The sequence below is a fragment of the Pungitius pungitius genome, chromosome 14 (genome assembly GCF_949316345.1).
Source record: "Pungitius pungitius chromosome 14, fPunPun2.1, whole genome shotgun sequence".
Lineage (NCBI taxonomy): Eukaryota > Metazoa > Chordata > Actinopteri > Perciformes > Gasterosteidae > Pungitius > Pungitius pungitius.
This window is the reverse complement of record NC_084913.1, coordinates 5,172,172-5,185,197: the sequence shown is the minus strand read 5'-3', so window position 1 is coordinate 5,185,197 and position 13,026 is coordinate 5,172,172. Positions and strand designations below refer to the sequence as shown.

The 13,026-nt window shown below is 45.5% G+C and overlaps 1 long non-coding RNA gene across 6 annotated transcripts; it reads right to left on the bottom strand.

Moving 5' to 3' along the window:
• Window positions 1-7,567: 7,567 nt before the first annotated feature.
• On the bottom strand, window positions 7,568-12,049 carry LOC119218610 (uncharacterized). Of its 6 annotated transcripts, none has more exons than XR_009941617.1 (6): window positions 11,546-12,049; window positions 11,002-11,093; window positions 10,772-10,863; window positions 8,591-10,667; window positions 8,142-8,344; window positions 7,568-8,017 (listed from the first exon to the last, which is right to left on the bottom strand). It is a non-coding gene; the product is annotated as an uncharacterized LOC119218610 (long non-coding RNA). The 6 variants fall into 6 exon arrangements; XR_009941615.1 differs by having other exon boundaries at window positions 8,591-9,766; XR_009941613.1 differs by having other exon boundaries at window positions 8,591-8,978; window positions 9,074-10,863; window positions 11,546-12,046.
• Between the last annotated feature and the right edge of the window lie 977 nt (window positions 12,050-13,026).

The window sequence follows — 13,026 nt, the reverse complement described above, 5'->3', positions numbered from 1 at the left end:
TTTCTTCAATGCTACTTGTGGTCGTTCTGTAGTTGACGCTGTTTCGGCATTTATTTCATGGATGTTTGGTTTATCTGATAAATAAGTATAAGTCAGGGATGCTCGCTGTTGATTGTATCCATTATATCTGTCCCCCGAACAGTTTAGGTCACACTTTCTGTTAACCCCAAAAGTGATTTTGGTGATGCCTTAAAGGTTTTTGCACCCGCGATGGTCTCACCGCCATTTCTCAACTGGAGGTGAACGAAAAATTACTTTGAATGTAAGCACGTCCTCGGTGGCACATTTTGGTTTTGTTTGCTCCTATAAATGCCATAACAAACATTTCGATCGATCATATCATATCTGACTAACCAACGTTTCTCCAAAACACTCCCACACCCATCTGTCGGCTAGGGAATTAAATTTGGGTGGTTGCACCATGGGAAAAAAAACATTCATTTCGTGACTCAGGTGTGACACTCCATGCAGACCGGGCGCCTCCGCTGATGCTATCGCTCTCTTGTAAATGATACCAACCGAGATGGGAATCAGAGACCTGATCATGCACGTTCGTGAACGGTGTCACTCAAAATCCACCCACATGCAGCCTCGGGTATGTTTTTGCGCTGTACAAATGAAGAGAATTGAGCCATTATGAGGGCCCGTGCGGGCCTTGAGGCCGCTGCGTCTCCGGGTTCATTTCCGGGGCCCGTTTTGCGAAACGCCTCCTCGGAGCTTGCCCCAATAAACTAAAAAAAAATTCTGATCAAGCCTCTAGGTGGGAAATATTTCTCTGGAAATGCTGTGATTTTTTTTGCCGCAGTCTTTATGATTTATTTATCGATGCTTTAGTATAGTCTAATCATAATTATGTCTTGGCTAAAATCTCAAAACAATCGAAGACGGAATACTTCAATTTATGAAAGCTGAGATTTTTATATTCTGTTACTACAATGAAATGTTTTCAAAATGTGTTTTCAATCTCAAAGTGATTAACAAAGGAACATTGAGTATTTGGGAGACATTTTTACATATCTCAACTCTTAAAACTTAAATTGCTGGATGTGATTGAAGTGGATTTGCAGGTGTGTCACATAAGCATATTGTGAGTTATGGTGACACGGCGGGGTGAGGACTGGCCTTAATACGTGCATCATGGTTGCTCTTCAGAAGGTCTTTGTTGGTAGATTATGCCTCTCTGTGTTTTTTTTTTTTTTTTACAGGGCTATCAGTGTGAATGCCAGCAAGAATTAAAAAACTAAAAAAAGACGGCATGTTACATTAAACGTTGTTCTTAAGTTCATAAAATAAAAATGTAATCCGGAAAAAAACAATGTTTCATAACTCCAAACAAGGACTGTTGACCTTTCATGTAGACCAAGAAATCCGTCAGTTTCCGCTGAACTCATTCAATTATTGATTGTAAGGTGAACACTGCTAAACCTGTTCAAACAAATCAACTTGAAGGTTTGTACCAATAAAAGCAAAAGCTGTTGATTGACTGACTTTCGCTGACATGGAGGAGTGTCAGTTGCAAAACTGAAGAGACTTAAATGACTGTCCTCACAAGGCTCAAGGGAGGAACAATTTAGAGAGTAATATACACGTTTGGTTTCTCTTGATTGTGGCTGTTGTAGTATTGATCATAAAAACGACTCATGATTTCAATATAAACAACTAAAATGTGCCTTTTGAACCTGCCGAGCATTAATACTTTTCCTTTTGTCCTCCTACAATGTAAACATGAATGGAGGATTTCGTCTGCCATGTCCACATGCAAGCATGACGTCGACCATGTCGAGCGGTAATCAACTTCTCTTATAGGCTTTTGATTGACACGGAACCACTCTGAAAAACGGATGCCAAAAAAGAGGAAATACCTCTTTCACACAAAAAACCGAGCTCTCTCTCAGTTTTAGGATAAATCTAGGAATCCGGGTGCCCTCTGAGCTCTATTTTGCAGTCGCTGATTACTTTTCTTTTTTTCCAGCACAATCCCAATCGACTCCGTGTATCCAAACATTAATACGGCCTACGAGTACACGCGCTCCCTAACTGGAGTCCTTCTGTTTTCCCGGATACCACTTGGGGTTCAGAAAACAGTCCTTCATGGTGGTGGGGTTACTTCCTGCGAGACCTGTGGTCATCAATCAGGGCAGCAAGTGATACCCCCCACTGCGTCTTTTGCAGACCCTCTGTGTTGGGAGGGTGTTGTTGTTTTTTTTACTGATGATGTCATTTTTAGGGCTGTCAATACATTAAATAAAATAACCAATTAATCGCATAGTTTGAAAAGTTTGTTTTTCTTAATGAGTATCTCCCGACATTTAACCGGGACGTTTTCAAAGCTGTCTTTTAGGAACACAGTGGTGGTCCTCCTCAGACTGTCTGCCACGCAGGGTAGATGTATTACCGTATTATAAGTATTGTTTTATACCGTACTGTGCATTTTATTAGATGTTGAGATGGAAGTAGCCTAGCTTCTAGCTTAGCCTAGCTGCTAGCTTAGCCAAGCTGCTAGCTCAGCCTAGCTGCTAGCTCAGCAGGGCGTAACGTGGTCACTCACCCTCCCTTCTGATTCTAATGCAAAAAGCTCTCCACGTCTTCAACTACCGCCCCGTTGTCTCCTGTCCAACCGTCTGCAGCTAGCAGCGGTTTTGTTTCCGGGGTCAACTTCCTGCACACTGGAGGTAAACAAAGTAGCATTAACTGCGTTGACATTTTATCGCATCAATCTCAACCACATTAATCGCATAGATAAACGCGTTGATTGTGACAGTCCTTGAAGTTTTACAACGTAAAATATTTTATTGTTACTATAAAACAATTTGCCAACTTTTTCTTCTTCAGGTGTTAGGGTATGGATTGAATACAATAGACCATACATTTCAATCAATCCAAAAACACCAGACCTGTTTGTGGCTAAGTGAGTCAAAAGGAGACTTTTTGCACCACATCGCGCCAGACTCAATGGAGTATACCGACACTCACAAGTGTGCAGAGTCCCAGACTTAAACACTGTGCAGTGCCTCCACAGTGTTACCTCTGAAACTTAAACTTGAAAGGATTCTCGAATGCCAAAAGCATAAACAGATTCTTGGAGAGGGGGATAGCAGTTGCTCCTTGATCCTAATGGGTGTGATATTAAGTAGTATTAATAATAGAAGAGAAAGAACAGGCGCCCCTATCTTCTACTGTAACAATTCATCAAGGTCTGCCATGTGTACTGGAAGTTATGAGTGTTCTCCGAAGACCAAGGTTCCGTTTATGTGTCCGACACTTTGCATTACGTGTGCTTTTCTTTTATGTGTTGAGTAGGGAAACTTCCCCAGACTGTCCCCGGCGTCACTTATTCACTCACCTCTCTACCTCTGTATGTCTCAGAGTCAACAAGAGGGCATCCCGGGACGCGGTGACATGGCCGTCCAGACAGGTCTGAGAAATAAGTGAGAAATAACTGAGAAAGATACGCCAGAAAGCTTATTAGAATAGAGTGCCAAGCTGGCAAAGTGTCAAATTCTGAAAGAGAAGAGGCCAGGTAAAATTTCAAATGGATTGACTTGCAATGGAAACCTGGTGCACGCAAACATGTGCGACGCTGAAAAAGCGCGCGCCTGTCATGGTCTTTGACGCGCGGGATATAATCTTTTGATAAATGAAGTCGTGAATGAAGCGTTGGTCCACAGCCCGCCAGACGTGTTTACTTTGTATGACAGAATATGATGAGCGTTTTATTACCAAAAAAAAAAAATTCTACACGCTAACCAGCTTATGACAACAAGCGAAAAAACAAATAAGATGTTCATTTGACCAAATCTCAAAGTGATGCAATCACGGTTTCTACCACCCAAACCCAAAACACCAAAAGCAACGGGTCAAGTCTTCCCTGTAATGCAGTCACCGCTGACTAGCCTCTCTCTGCCTGTCCGCAGGATTTTAAAGCAGGCAGAGTTACTGCTCTGCAGTCTGGAGGATGATAAATGTCTCCCTCCCATGTTCTTACTTGCTCTGCCAGCTCACCACATCAACCCGGTCGCTCGAAAAGCAAAATGGACGGAGACACGATGATGACATTTGGCTTTCTAAATGAAAACGTATCATTTCACATTTGCTCTCAGGAGATCCCGTTGCTGTTTTTGGTCTTCTGAGGATACAGCAATGAAGAGAATGAAAGCAGGATTACGTTGAATTGCAGAGGCCAGCTTTAAATTATTATATACCGATGAATAAAAGAGCATGAAATTATGTTTGCAAACCCAATTAGAATGCAGTCCTTGAAAGCACTGCCATGAAGGCAAGCCTATTTCTGTAAAACTACGGGTGCTTGTGACTTGTGTGTGTTGTCGGTAATGCTGAAACAACAATATCTGGAGGAGCCTGCATTTCTTTACAGGGAAGTTAAAAACCTGCAATATGGAAATGTGTCAGCAGTTTTGTGCCGGATTTCTATTTTCCCTGAAGATCTGGGCAGAGACGGTCCTCGGTGCCGGAGGATCTGTTCTAATTTGTGGAGACTATAGCATTAATGTTCTGCCCATCTGTGACTTATTTAAAGTGTGCTGAAACATATACTTTGCTAAATGTTGCCAAACATGCCAAAGGCCGGCCGGTAAAAAAAAAGCAATGCAGAGTTGGATTTGAGGTTTTGCCTTGAAGTTAATTTTTGGCTCAAATTCTTATTAAGTGATAATAAGATGATGACTCTTCTCCCAAAATATGTGCGTGGTTCACCACTGCACTGTCTTTTGGTTTGGAAGGGAAATTATTACAAGAAAAGTCAAACGGATCGTGGAAACCAGAGAAAAGATGTGTTTCGAATGGAATTTACATGGTTTAGAAAAAAAAAACAATCATGTTGTTTCGCATTATTTTACATCTTGTCTCAAAGCAGCAATGGGTTACAAAACCTTTAGATTTCCCATTAATGGATGGGATTAAACCGAAATAAACTACAGTGTGGGTGTCATAAAATAACATGCTATATATACAGTATATATATAGCTGTATATGTACTGTATTTTAACTTCATTGGTATTATTATAGTCTTTTTTGTTCATCTTTCTGTATCAATGTATAATGTAATTGTGTTATTATATTGAATAATATATATTGTCGCTATGTTAATATTATGTGTACAGCTTTGAGATGATGATCAGCGTTAAAGACAATTAGTCATATCCTTGCTTTTTTAACGCTTTTTAGAAATTGGTAAATTTTGTTTAAAAAAGAGCTACATCATCGGCTTCAGGATAAATGTGAGCACAATTTTACCTTAGAGACAAATTAAGTAAAAGTACCTTTTCGACATCTCTCAGAGATACAGTACGTCAACATACAATGTTTCACTACAGGGTTTAAAATATAAACAAATAACATAACATATAATTTGAAATAAGGTGTTTTTCACATCCATCTGTTAAGCAGCAATTTTCCCATCATGAAATAAAAATTTCCCATTCCACACTTCTTACATTAGTGAGTGTGATGTCTTTTTTGGGCATCTTTTTTTCTCTTTGATACCATTATTAAAGTCGTTTCGGCCTTTTACAAGGGACTCCGAGTTCAATGAGGGTTTACTAAATAGATGAAGTTCTACAAACTCATACTTCTGGATTCCAGAAGTTCCAGAATAACCATTGAGACGACTTGTGACCTGGGTCAAAAATTCCCGGCCACAGCCCCCGTTTGTGGGTGCCGTGTTCATTGTCTCGGTGTTCAGATGAGATAACAGACAGCGGAGCACACTGTGTCTGCAGCGCCGGTCTCAAGCATGTAGAACCTGTTGTTGAATACAGTGTGTACAGGACCAGAAGTGAGTGCTGTCACCGTGTAATGAGTTGAAGAAGATAATGCAACAAAGGGGTGAAAGGCAAACAACAGCGAGCGTCATTAATCAACCTTTTCACCGCCCCGTTCTGATGTCCGCTCCCATAGGCGTTTGTGACAACAGCGCCAGACACAGGCTGCCAACCCCTATCTGCTGTCAGATTATAAGGAACTCGTTGGCACGTATCCAAGACGTCTAAACCAACACAGAACCTGCGTGTCCTATTCACCTCAGCAACATCCGGGATGAAATATAACATCTACGGAACCGTCTGACCTCATGTTGACAGTGTCGTAAGGTGCGAAGAGCCGGTGTTTCTGCGAGGATCCAAGGCCCAGCGACGGTTTCATAGGTCCCTCGATGGGGTTCACCAAATGTGGTGTGAGGTCGACTGCAGCTAAACAAACCAGCTCGCAGTAAGATACAGGGAGAAAAACCGAGGGGGGGGGGGGGGGGCACCTAGGGGAGCTCAGACACGCCTCTCCCATCTCAACACTCGCACGCAGCATTGACCCAAAGGGCGCCTGTTAATTTGGCATGGCGAAAACACAGGTTTGCACTGAAGGAAGGGGCCTGATACTCACTGGGACGGGAGCACAGCTCCACAGGCCGCACCGAGTGACGTCACACCGATACGGAAATAACCAAGGGACAACACGCCATTGAGGGCCCTATGAAACTGTCAGTGTGTTGAAATGTTGTCCTGACAAATGTGCAATGTCAATGTCTTGGAGAGTATTTATGCGTATATGTTATGTATACAAATGTATCAATTGAAATAAGTCATGTATAGATCAATAAGATGAAATAGGATCATTTTTTATTATTAGAAATTAAAATGTGACGCACATGTGTTACAGATGTAATTTAATGGTTCTACTAAAACAATAGAACAACACCACTTTGTTCTGTAAAGGTAAACTATTGTACGATAGTCGTTATTTAGTCCATATGTTACGGCCCTGTGTTCCACAGCAGGGCCTTGTATGTGTGTATGTGCATTTGTTGTTGAAGTTGCTTGTGTGTATGTGTGTGCTCTTAATTGACAGGATTTACCACCCCCCCCCCCCCCCTGATTGGCTGCGGACCCAGGATCGTTAGTGGCTGCACCTGGTTTGGAGCTCAAAAGGCCACAGTCTTGAGGCCCGAGGAGTCTCGCTGGCTCTGGCTCCATGTACTATTGTATGGTCAGGAAGTTGTGTTTGTCAGTGTGGTTTTGGATTGTTTTTTGTACTAATGACCGTGTTCTTTTTGTTCTCCTTTTCGTCCCAGGGGGAAGGGAGCCGTTGTGGCTAGACTAGAGGCCCATGGGCATACATCACCCGCAGTGAGTCTCTGTCTAGAAACACTAGCTTAGACCTGGGCAGACCACCTCCTGTATCTTTTGGTTAGCGTGCTAAAACTACAGCACTAGCACCTAGGAATAAGCCTGTGTATTTTTTGTTTGTTTTGTTGTTTTGGTCTTGTCCAGCCCTTCTCCCTGTAATCCGTGTAAATAGAAACAAATAAATAACAAATACACGGTAAAAACGGTTTGTGTCCTGCTTACACCACGACCCCCACAGGCCCCGGTTGGTGACACACTTGGTCCTTGACCAGCGGCGTATCAGCAGTCCCCTCCCTTCTAGGGAGCAGGCGTAACAAGTGGGGGCTCGTCCGGGATCTCTGTTGGCCCGCTGCTGCTGAGAGGATCTTTCTGTGGTCAATAATTGGGGCATGTACGGTGTGGTGTAAGCAGACTCATGTAGTTGGACTGGATACTGGTTAGTTAGGTGGTGTTACTCAGGTGCAAATTTTTATTGTGTACAGATGGCTACCCTCACCCTAGCAACGTTCTTGGAGAACCCTACTTTAGGTCTCCTAACGAGAATGCGCAAGGAAGAGCTAAAAAAAATAGCTGAGCACTACAAGCTACGTGTCAGTGAACAAGCTTTAAAGGCTGAGATTGTAGAACAAATCAAGCATTATTTATTGGATCTAGAAGAGGCAGGCGTCATGTCCCTGGACGAGGAGGATCCCGTAGAGGGTGCCGAGGAAAGGACCGCAGGAGTCTCCTCTCCCACACCGCCGGTGGACAGTGGGGAGCGTAAAGAGGCTCCAGCTCCTTGGACGCTGCCAAAGTTTCTTCCGTTTTCCCCAGTGGCAGGTGGATCTGAGGTAGGGGAGGTAGACAAGCTGCGTAAACAGATGGCACGTCTTCAGGCAGAACTGAAAGACAGAGAAGAGAGGAAAAGATATGAATTTGAGTTGGAACTCAGAAAAATAGAAGCAGATAAGGAGGTCAGAATAAAAATTAGGCAGATGGAGCTCGAGGCAGGTGTAGGGGTCTCACCCTCAGGGCCACGTGAGCCACCTCCATTTAAGGTGAGCCAAAACGTTCCGATGGTTCCACCGTTTAGGGAGACCGAAGTAGACCGCTACTTCGTAGCATTTGAGCGTGTAGCCGTCGCTCTGCAATGGCCAAAGGAGGTGTGGCCTCTTCTCCTGCAGTGCAAGCTGTCTGGGAAGGGCCAGGAAGTGGTCGCAGCGCTTTCCCTGGAAGACAGTTTGCAGTATGATGTGGTTAAAGCAACAGTACTTAGAGCCTACGAGTTAGTACCTGAAGCCTACAGGCAACGCTTCAGGTCTCACAAGAAAGTGGGGAGTCGTACATTTGTGGAGTTTGCTAGGGACAAGGAGTCTCTATTTGAGCGCTGGTGTGCAGCGAGCAAGGTAACAACTTTGTTGGATCTGAAAGAGCTCGTTTTATTAGAAGAATTCAAGAACCACTTATCTGAGCACCTAGTGGTGTACTTGAATGAGCGGAAGGTAGAGAAGTTGACCCAGGCCGCTGTTATGGCGGACGAATATGCTCTGACCCACAAAACTGTGTTTAGTGGATCTCATACTGTCGTCCCATCGACGTCTTGGGCACGCCGGTCTTCACTTGACCCCGCCAGAAGACTCACAGAAAAAAGAGAGTGTTTTTACTGTCATGAAGTGGGCCACTTGATTTCAGATTGTGCGGTTCTGAAAACAAAGACCTCTCAGTCCCCACCCCGCAGCAAGAAAAGTGTCGGTCTTATCCAGTCTACTCCTCGCCTAGACGCTGTTGCTGCGGACAAGATGGTTGGAGCTGAGCCGGATCCTAGGTATGCTCCATTTGTGTCAGTTGGGAGTGTTTCTATCACTGGAGAACCAGAGGACCACACTTTAGTCAAAATCTTACGAGACACCGGTGCAGCACAATCCGTAATCTGTAAAGACGCGTTGCCCTGGTCTGACCTTAATTACTGTGGATCTAATGTTCTCCTGTGTGGGATTGAAACTAACCCCATCTGTGTACCGTTACACTGGTTACACTTAAAGTCAGAGCTCATTTCAGGACGTTTCCGGGTTGGCGTCGTGCCCAAGTTACCGGTGGAGGGGGTAACTCTGTTGCTGGGTAACGACATCGCTGGGGGTAGGGTATCTCCGGTCCTAGAGGTAATAGAAACACCTGAAACAAAAGATGCAGATGTGTTTATTGTTAAACAGTTTCCACATGTTTTCCCGGCTTGTGTCCTAACAAGAGCACAGTCCAGGGGGGAAGGGGAGGTGGTGGATTTGTCGGATTCGGTCTTTGAGCAGGTTAGGGGTGAGGAACCAAAGCCTGAGGTACAGGCCACTCTGCCTACAATGAGGGAAGATGTCTGCGCCAGTCAGTTACAGGACGTTCTCCCATCCTTAGCAGTGGAAAAGCTAATTGAGTGGCAGAAAGCGGATACCAGTCTGAGGAAGTGTTTTGATGCAATAGAGGCCCCTGGAGAAACAGGCCTGCAGGGTGCTGCCTATTCAGTGAAGGAGGGAGTTCTAATGCGCAGTTGGACAGCACACAAAACCGGTGAGGACTGGGATGTTGTTCAGCAGGTAGTTGTTCCTTCACCGCTACGACCGCAAATACTGTCGTTGGCTCATGATCCTGGATGGGCAGGACATCTAGGGATAACAAAAACATACAACCGAATTCTCAGGTACTTTTTCTGGCCAGGTTTAAAATCTGATGTTGTCAAATACTGCAGAACCTGTCATGTGTGCCAACTAATAGGAAAGGTGAACCAACCTGTTCCTCCCGTGCCACTTCATCCAATTCCTGTGATTGGAGAACCGTTCGACCGAGTGATAGTGGACTGTGTGGGCCCACTACCGAAGACACGAGCAGGTAACCAGTACCTTCTCACTATTATGTGCAGTGCTACACGGTACCCAGAAGCCATCCCCCTCCGAACAATAACGACCAAAACCATCATTAAAGCCCTGATGAAGTTCTTCTCCACATTTGGACTCCCGAAAGTGATCCAAACTGACCAAGGTACTAACTTCATGTCCAAGTTGTTCGCTGCTACAATGAAGAATCTGTCTATCACACATCAGGTCTCCAGCGCGTACCATCCAGAGAGCCAGGGGGCTCTAGAGCGCTGGCACCAGACCTTGAAGACGATGCTAAGAAAATACTGTGTGGAGACAAATACTAGTTGGGACGAGGGAGTCCCCTTTGTTCTGTTCGCTGTCAGAGAGACCATCCAGGAATCATTAGGATTCAGTCCCGCTGATCTGGTTTTCGGTCATACGCCACGAGGTCCGATGAAAGTTCTGAAGGAGCACTTGTTATCTGAAGTGTCCAGTAGCTCCCCTCGAAATGTGCTGGACTATGTTAGTGAGATGCGGGAGAGGCTGCATATCGCGTGCTCAGTGGCCAGAGAGTCCCTCTCTACCTCTCAGGAACGCATGAAGGTGCAGTATGACAGAAAGACAAAGGACCGCTCTTTTGTGCCAGGGGAGCAGGTACTCGTTCTCCTACCCGTACCTGGTTCGTCTCTCTCGGCCAGGTTTACTGGGCCTTATATTGTCGAAAAAAAAATAAGTGACACTAACTATATAATTAAAACCCCGGACCGCAGACGCTCCTCCCGTCTGTGTCATATCAACATGCTCAAGTCTTACCGTAAACGTGACGTTCCTGACGTGTCTCCCCAAGGACCAGTTCTGCCCACCTTCACCAGCGCAGCACTAGTGGTGCCCATACCTGAGGGGGACTGGAAGGAAAACGACGAGGATGGGTTAGTAACACGCAATACATTACAACAGTGTAAACGACTCAACAACCCGGAAATGCTACAAAAACTACCGTCCCTAATGGGACATTTAGACCAGAGACAAACTGAAGAACTCACCGCACTAATACATTCCTTTCTCAAAGTATTCGGCGAAGTACCAAGCCGCACCTCTGTTTTGGAGCACGACGTAGACGTTGGAAACACTCGACCTATTCGCCAGCACCCGTATCGGGTTAACACACATAAGAGAGAAATAATGAAGAGTGAAGTGGATTACTTGTTGCAGAATGGAATGGCAAAACCCAGCTACAGCCCGTGGAGTTCTCCGTGCATACTAGTCCCCAAGCCAGACGGTACGTCCCGCTTGTGTACAGACTACCGCAAAATCAACTCTGTGACTGTGCCGGATTCGTTTCCATTACCCCGCTTGGAGGATTGCATCGATCGCATTGGCTCCGCAGCATACGTGAGTAAACTGGACTTGCTTAAAGGTTACTGGCAGGTGCCTTTAACCCAAAGAGCGTCTAATATATCGGCCTTTGTGACACCAGACAACTTTGTGCAATACACAGTCATGCCATTTGGGATGTGTAATGCACCCGCCACGTTCCAACGCCTAGTTAACATTGTGTTTAAAGACCTCCCGAATTGCACAGCTTACCTTGACGACTTGGTGATCCATTCACGCACCTGGGTTGAACATCTTGCCACGCTGCGGTCAGTATTCCAGCGGCTAGAGGGCGCTTCATTGACGCTCAATCTAGCAAAGTGCGAATTCGGAAAAGCAACGGTGACTTATCTTGGGAAGCAGGTGGGACGTGGACAAGTGCGCCCCATTGCTAGCAAGGTTGAGGCAATAGCGAACTTTCCCACTCCGAACACTCGCCGGCAGCTGCGACGTTTTCTGGGAATGGTGGGATACTACAGAACATTCTGCAGGAACTTCTCAACCGTAGTATCCCCCCTGACATCCTTGCTGAGCCCGAAAGTAACTTTCAAGTGGTCACCAGAGTGTACCTCCGCGTTTGAGTCAGCGAAAGCATTGCTATGCAACGCTCCGGTTTTAGCTGCCCCCGACTTCGACAAACCATTTAAACTAGAAATTGATGCCTGTATCGTGGGAGCAGGTGCAGTCCTACTACAGGAGGGTGACGATGGTGTGGATCGTCCAATTAGCTTCTTTTCCAAAAAGTTCAGCCCGTGTCAAAAACGGTATTCGACAATTGAGCAAGAGACGCTTGCCTTACTTTTGGCACTCCAGTTCTTCGAAGTCTACGTTGGCTCAAGTAACGTCCCTGTTATGGTCTTCACTGACCATAACCCTCTTACCTTTCTTAGGCAAATGTACAACCAGAACCGCCGCCTCATGCGGTGGGCTCTGATCGTGCAGGGGTACAACTTGGCCATATCACACGTAAAGGGGTCTGCAAACGTGGTAGCTGACACTCTATCCCGGGCTTACCAGTGAGGGTAAAGCGGAAAATTGTACTGTACATGTACAAGCTGGGGTTTTGCAGCTGTTGTGGGGGAGGGCGTGTTACGGCCCTGTGTTCCACAGCAGGGCCTTGTATGTGTGTATGTGCATTTGTTGTTGAAGTTGCTTGTGTGTATGTGTGTGCTCTTAATTGACAGGATTTACCACCCCCCCCCCCCCCTGATTGGCTGCGGACCCAGGATCGTTAGTGGCTGCACCTGGTTTGGAGCTCAAAAGGCCACAGTCTTGAGGCCCGAGGAGTCTCGCTGGCTCTGGCTCCATGTACTATTGTATGGTCAGGAAGTTGTGTTTGTCAGTGTGGTTTTGGATTGTTTTTTGTACTAATGACCGTGTTCTTTTTGTTCTCCTTTTCGTCCCAGGGGGAAGGGAGCCGTTGTGGCTAGACTAGAGGCCCATGGGCATACATCACCCGCAGTGAGTCTCTGTCTAGAAACACTAGCTTAGACCTGGGCAGACCACCTCCTGTATCTTTTGGTTAGCGTGCTAAAACTACAGCACTAGCACCTAGGAATAAGCCTGTGTATTTTTTGTTTGTTTTGTTGTTTTGGTCTTGTCCAGCCCTTCTCCCTGTAATCCGTGTAAATAGAAACAAATAAATAACAAATACACGGTAAAAACGGTTTGTGTCCTGCTTACACCACGACCCC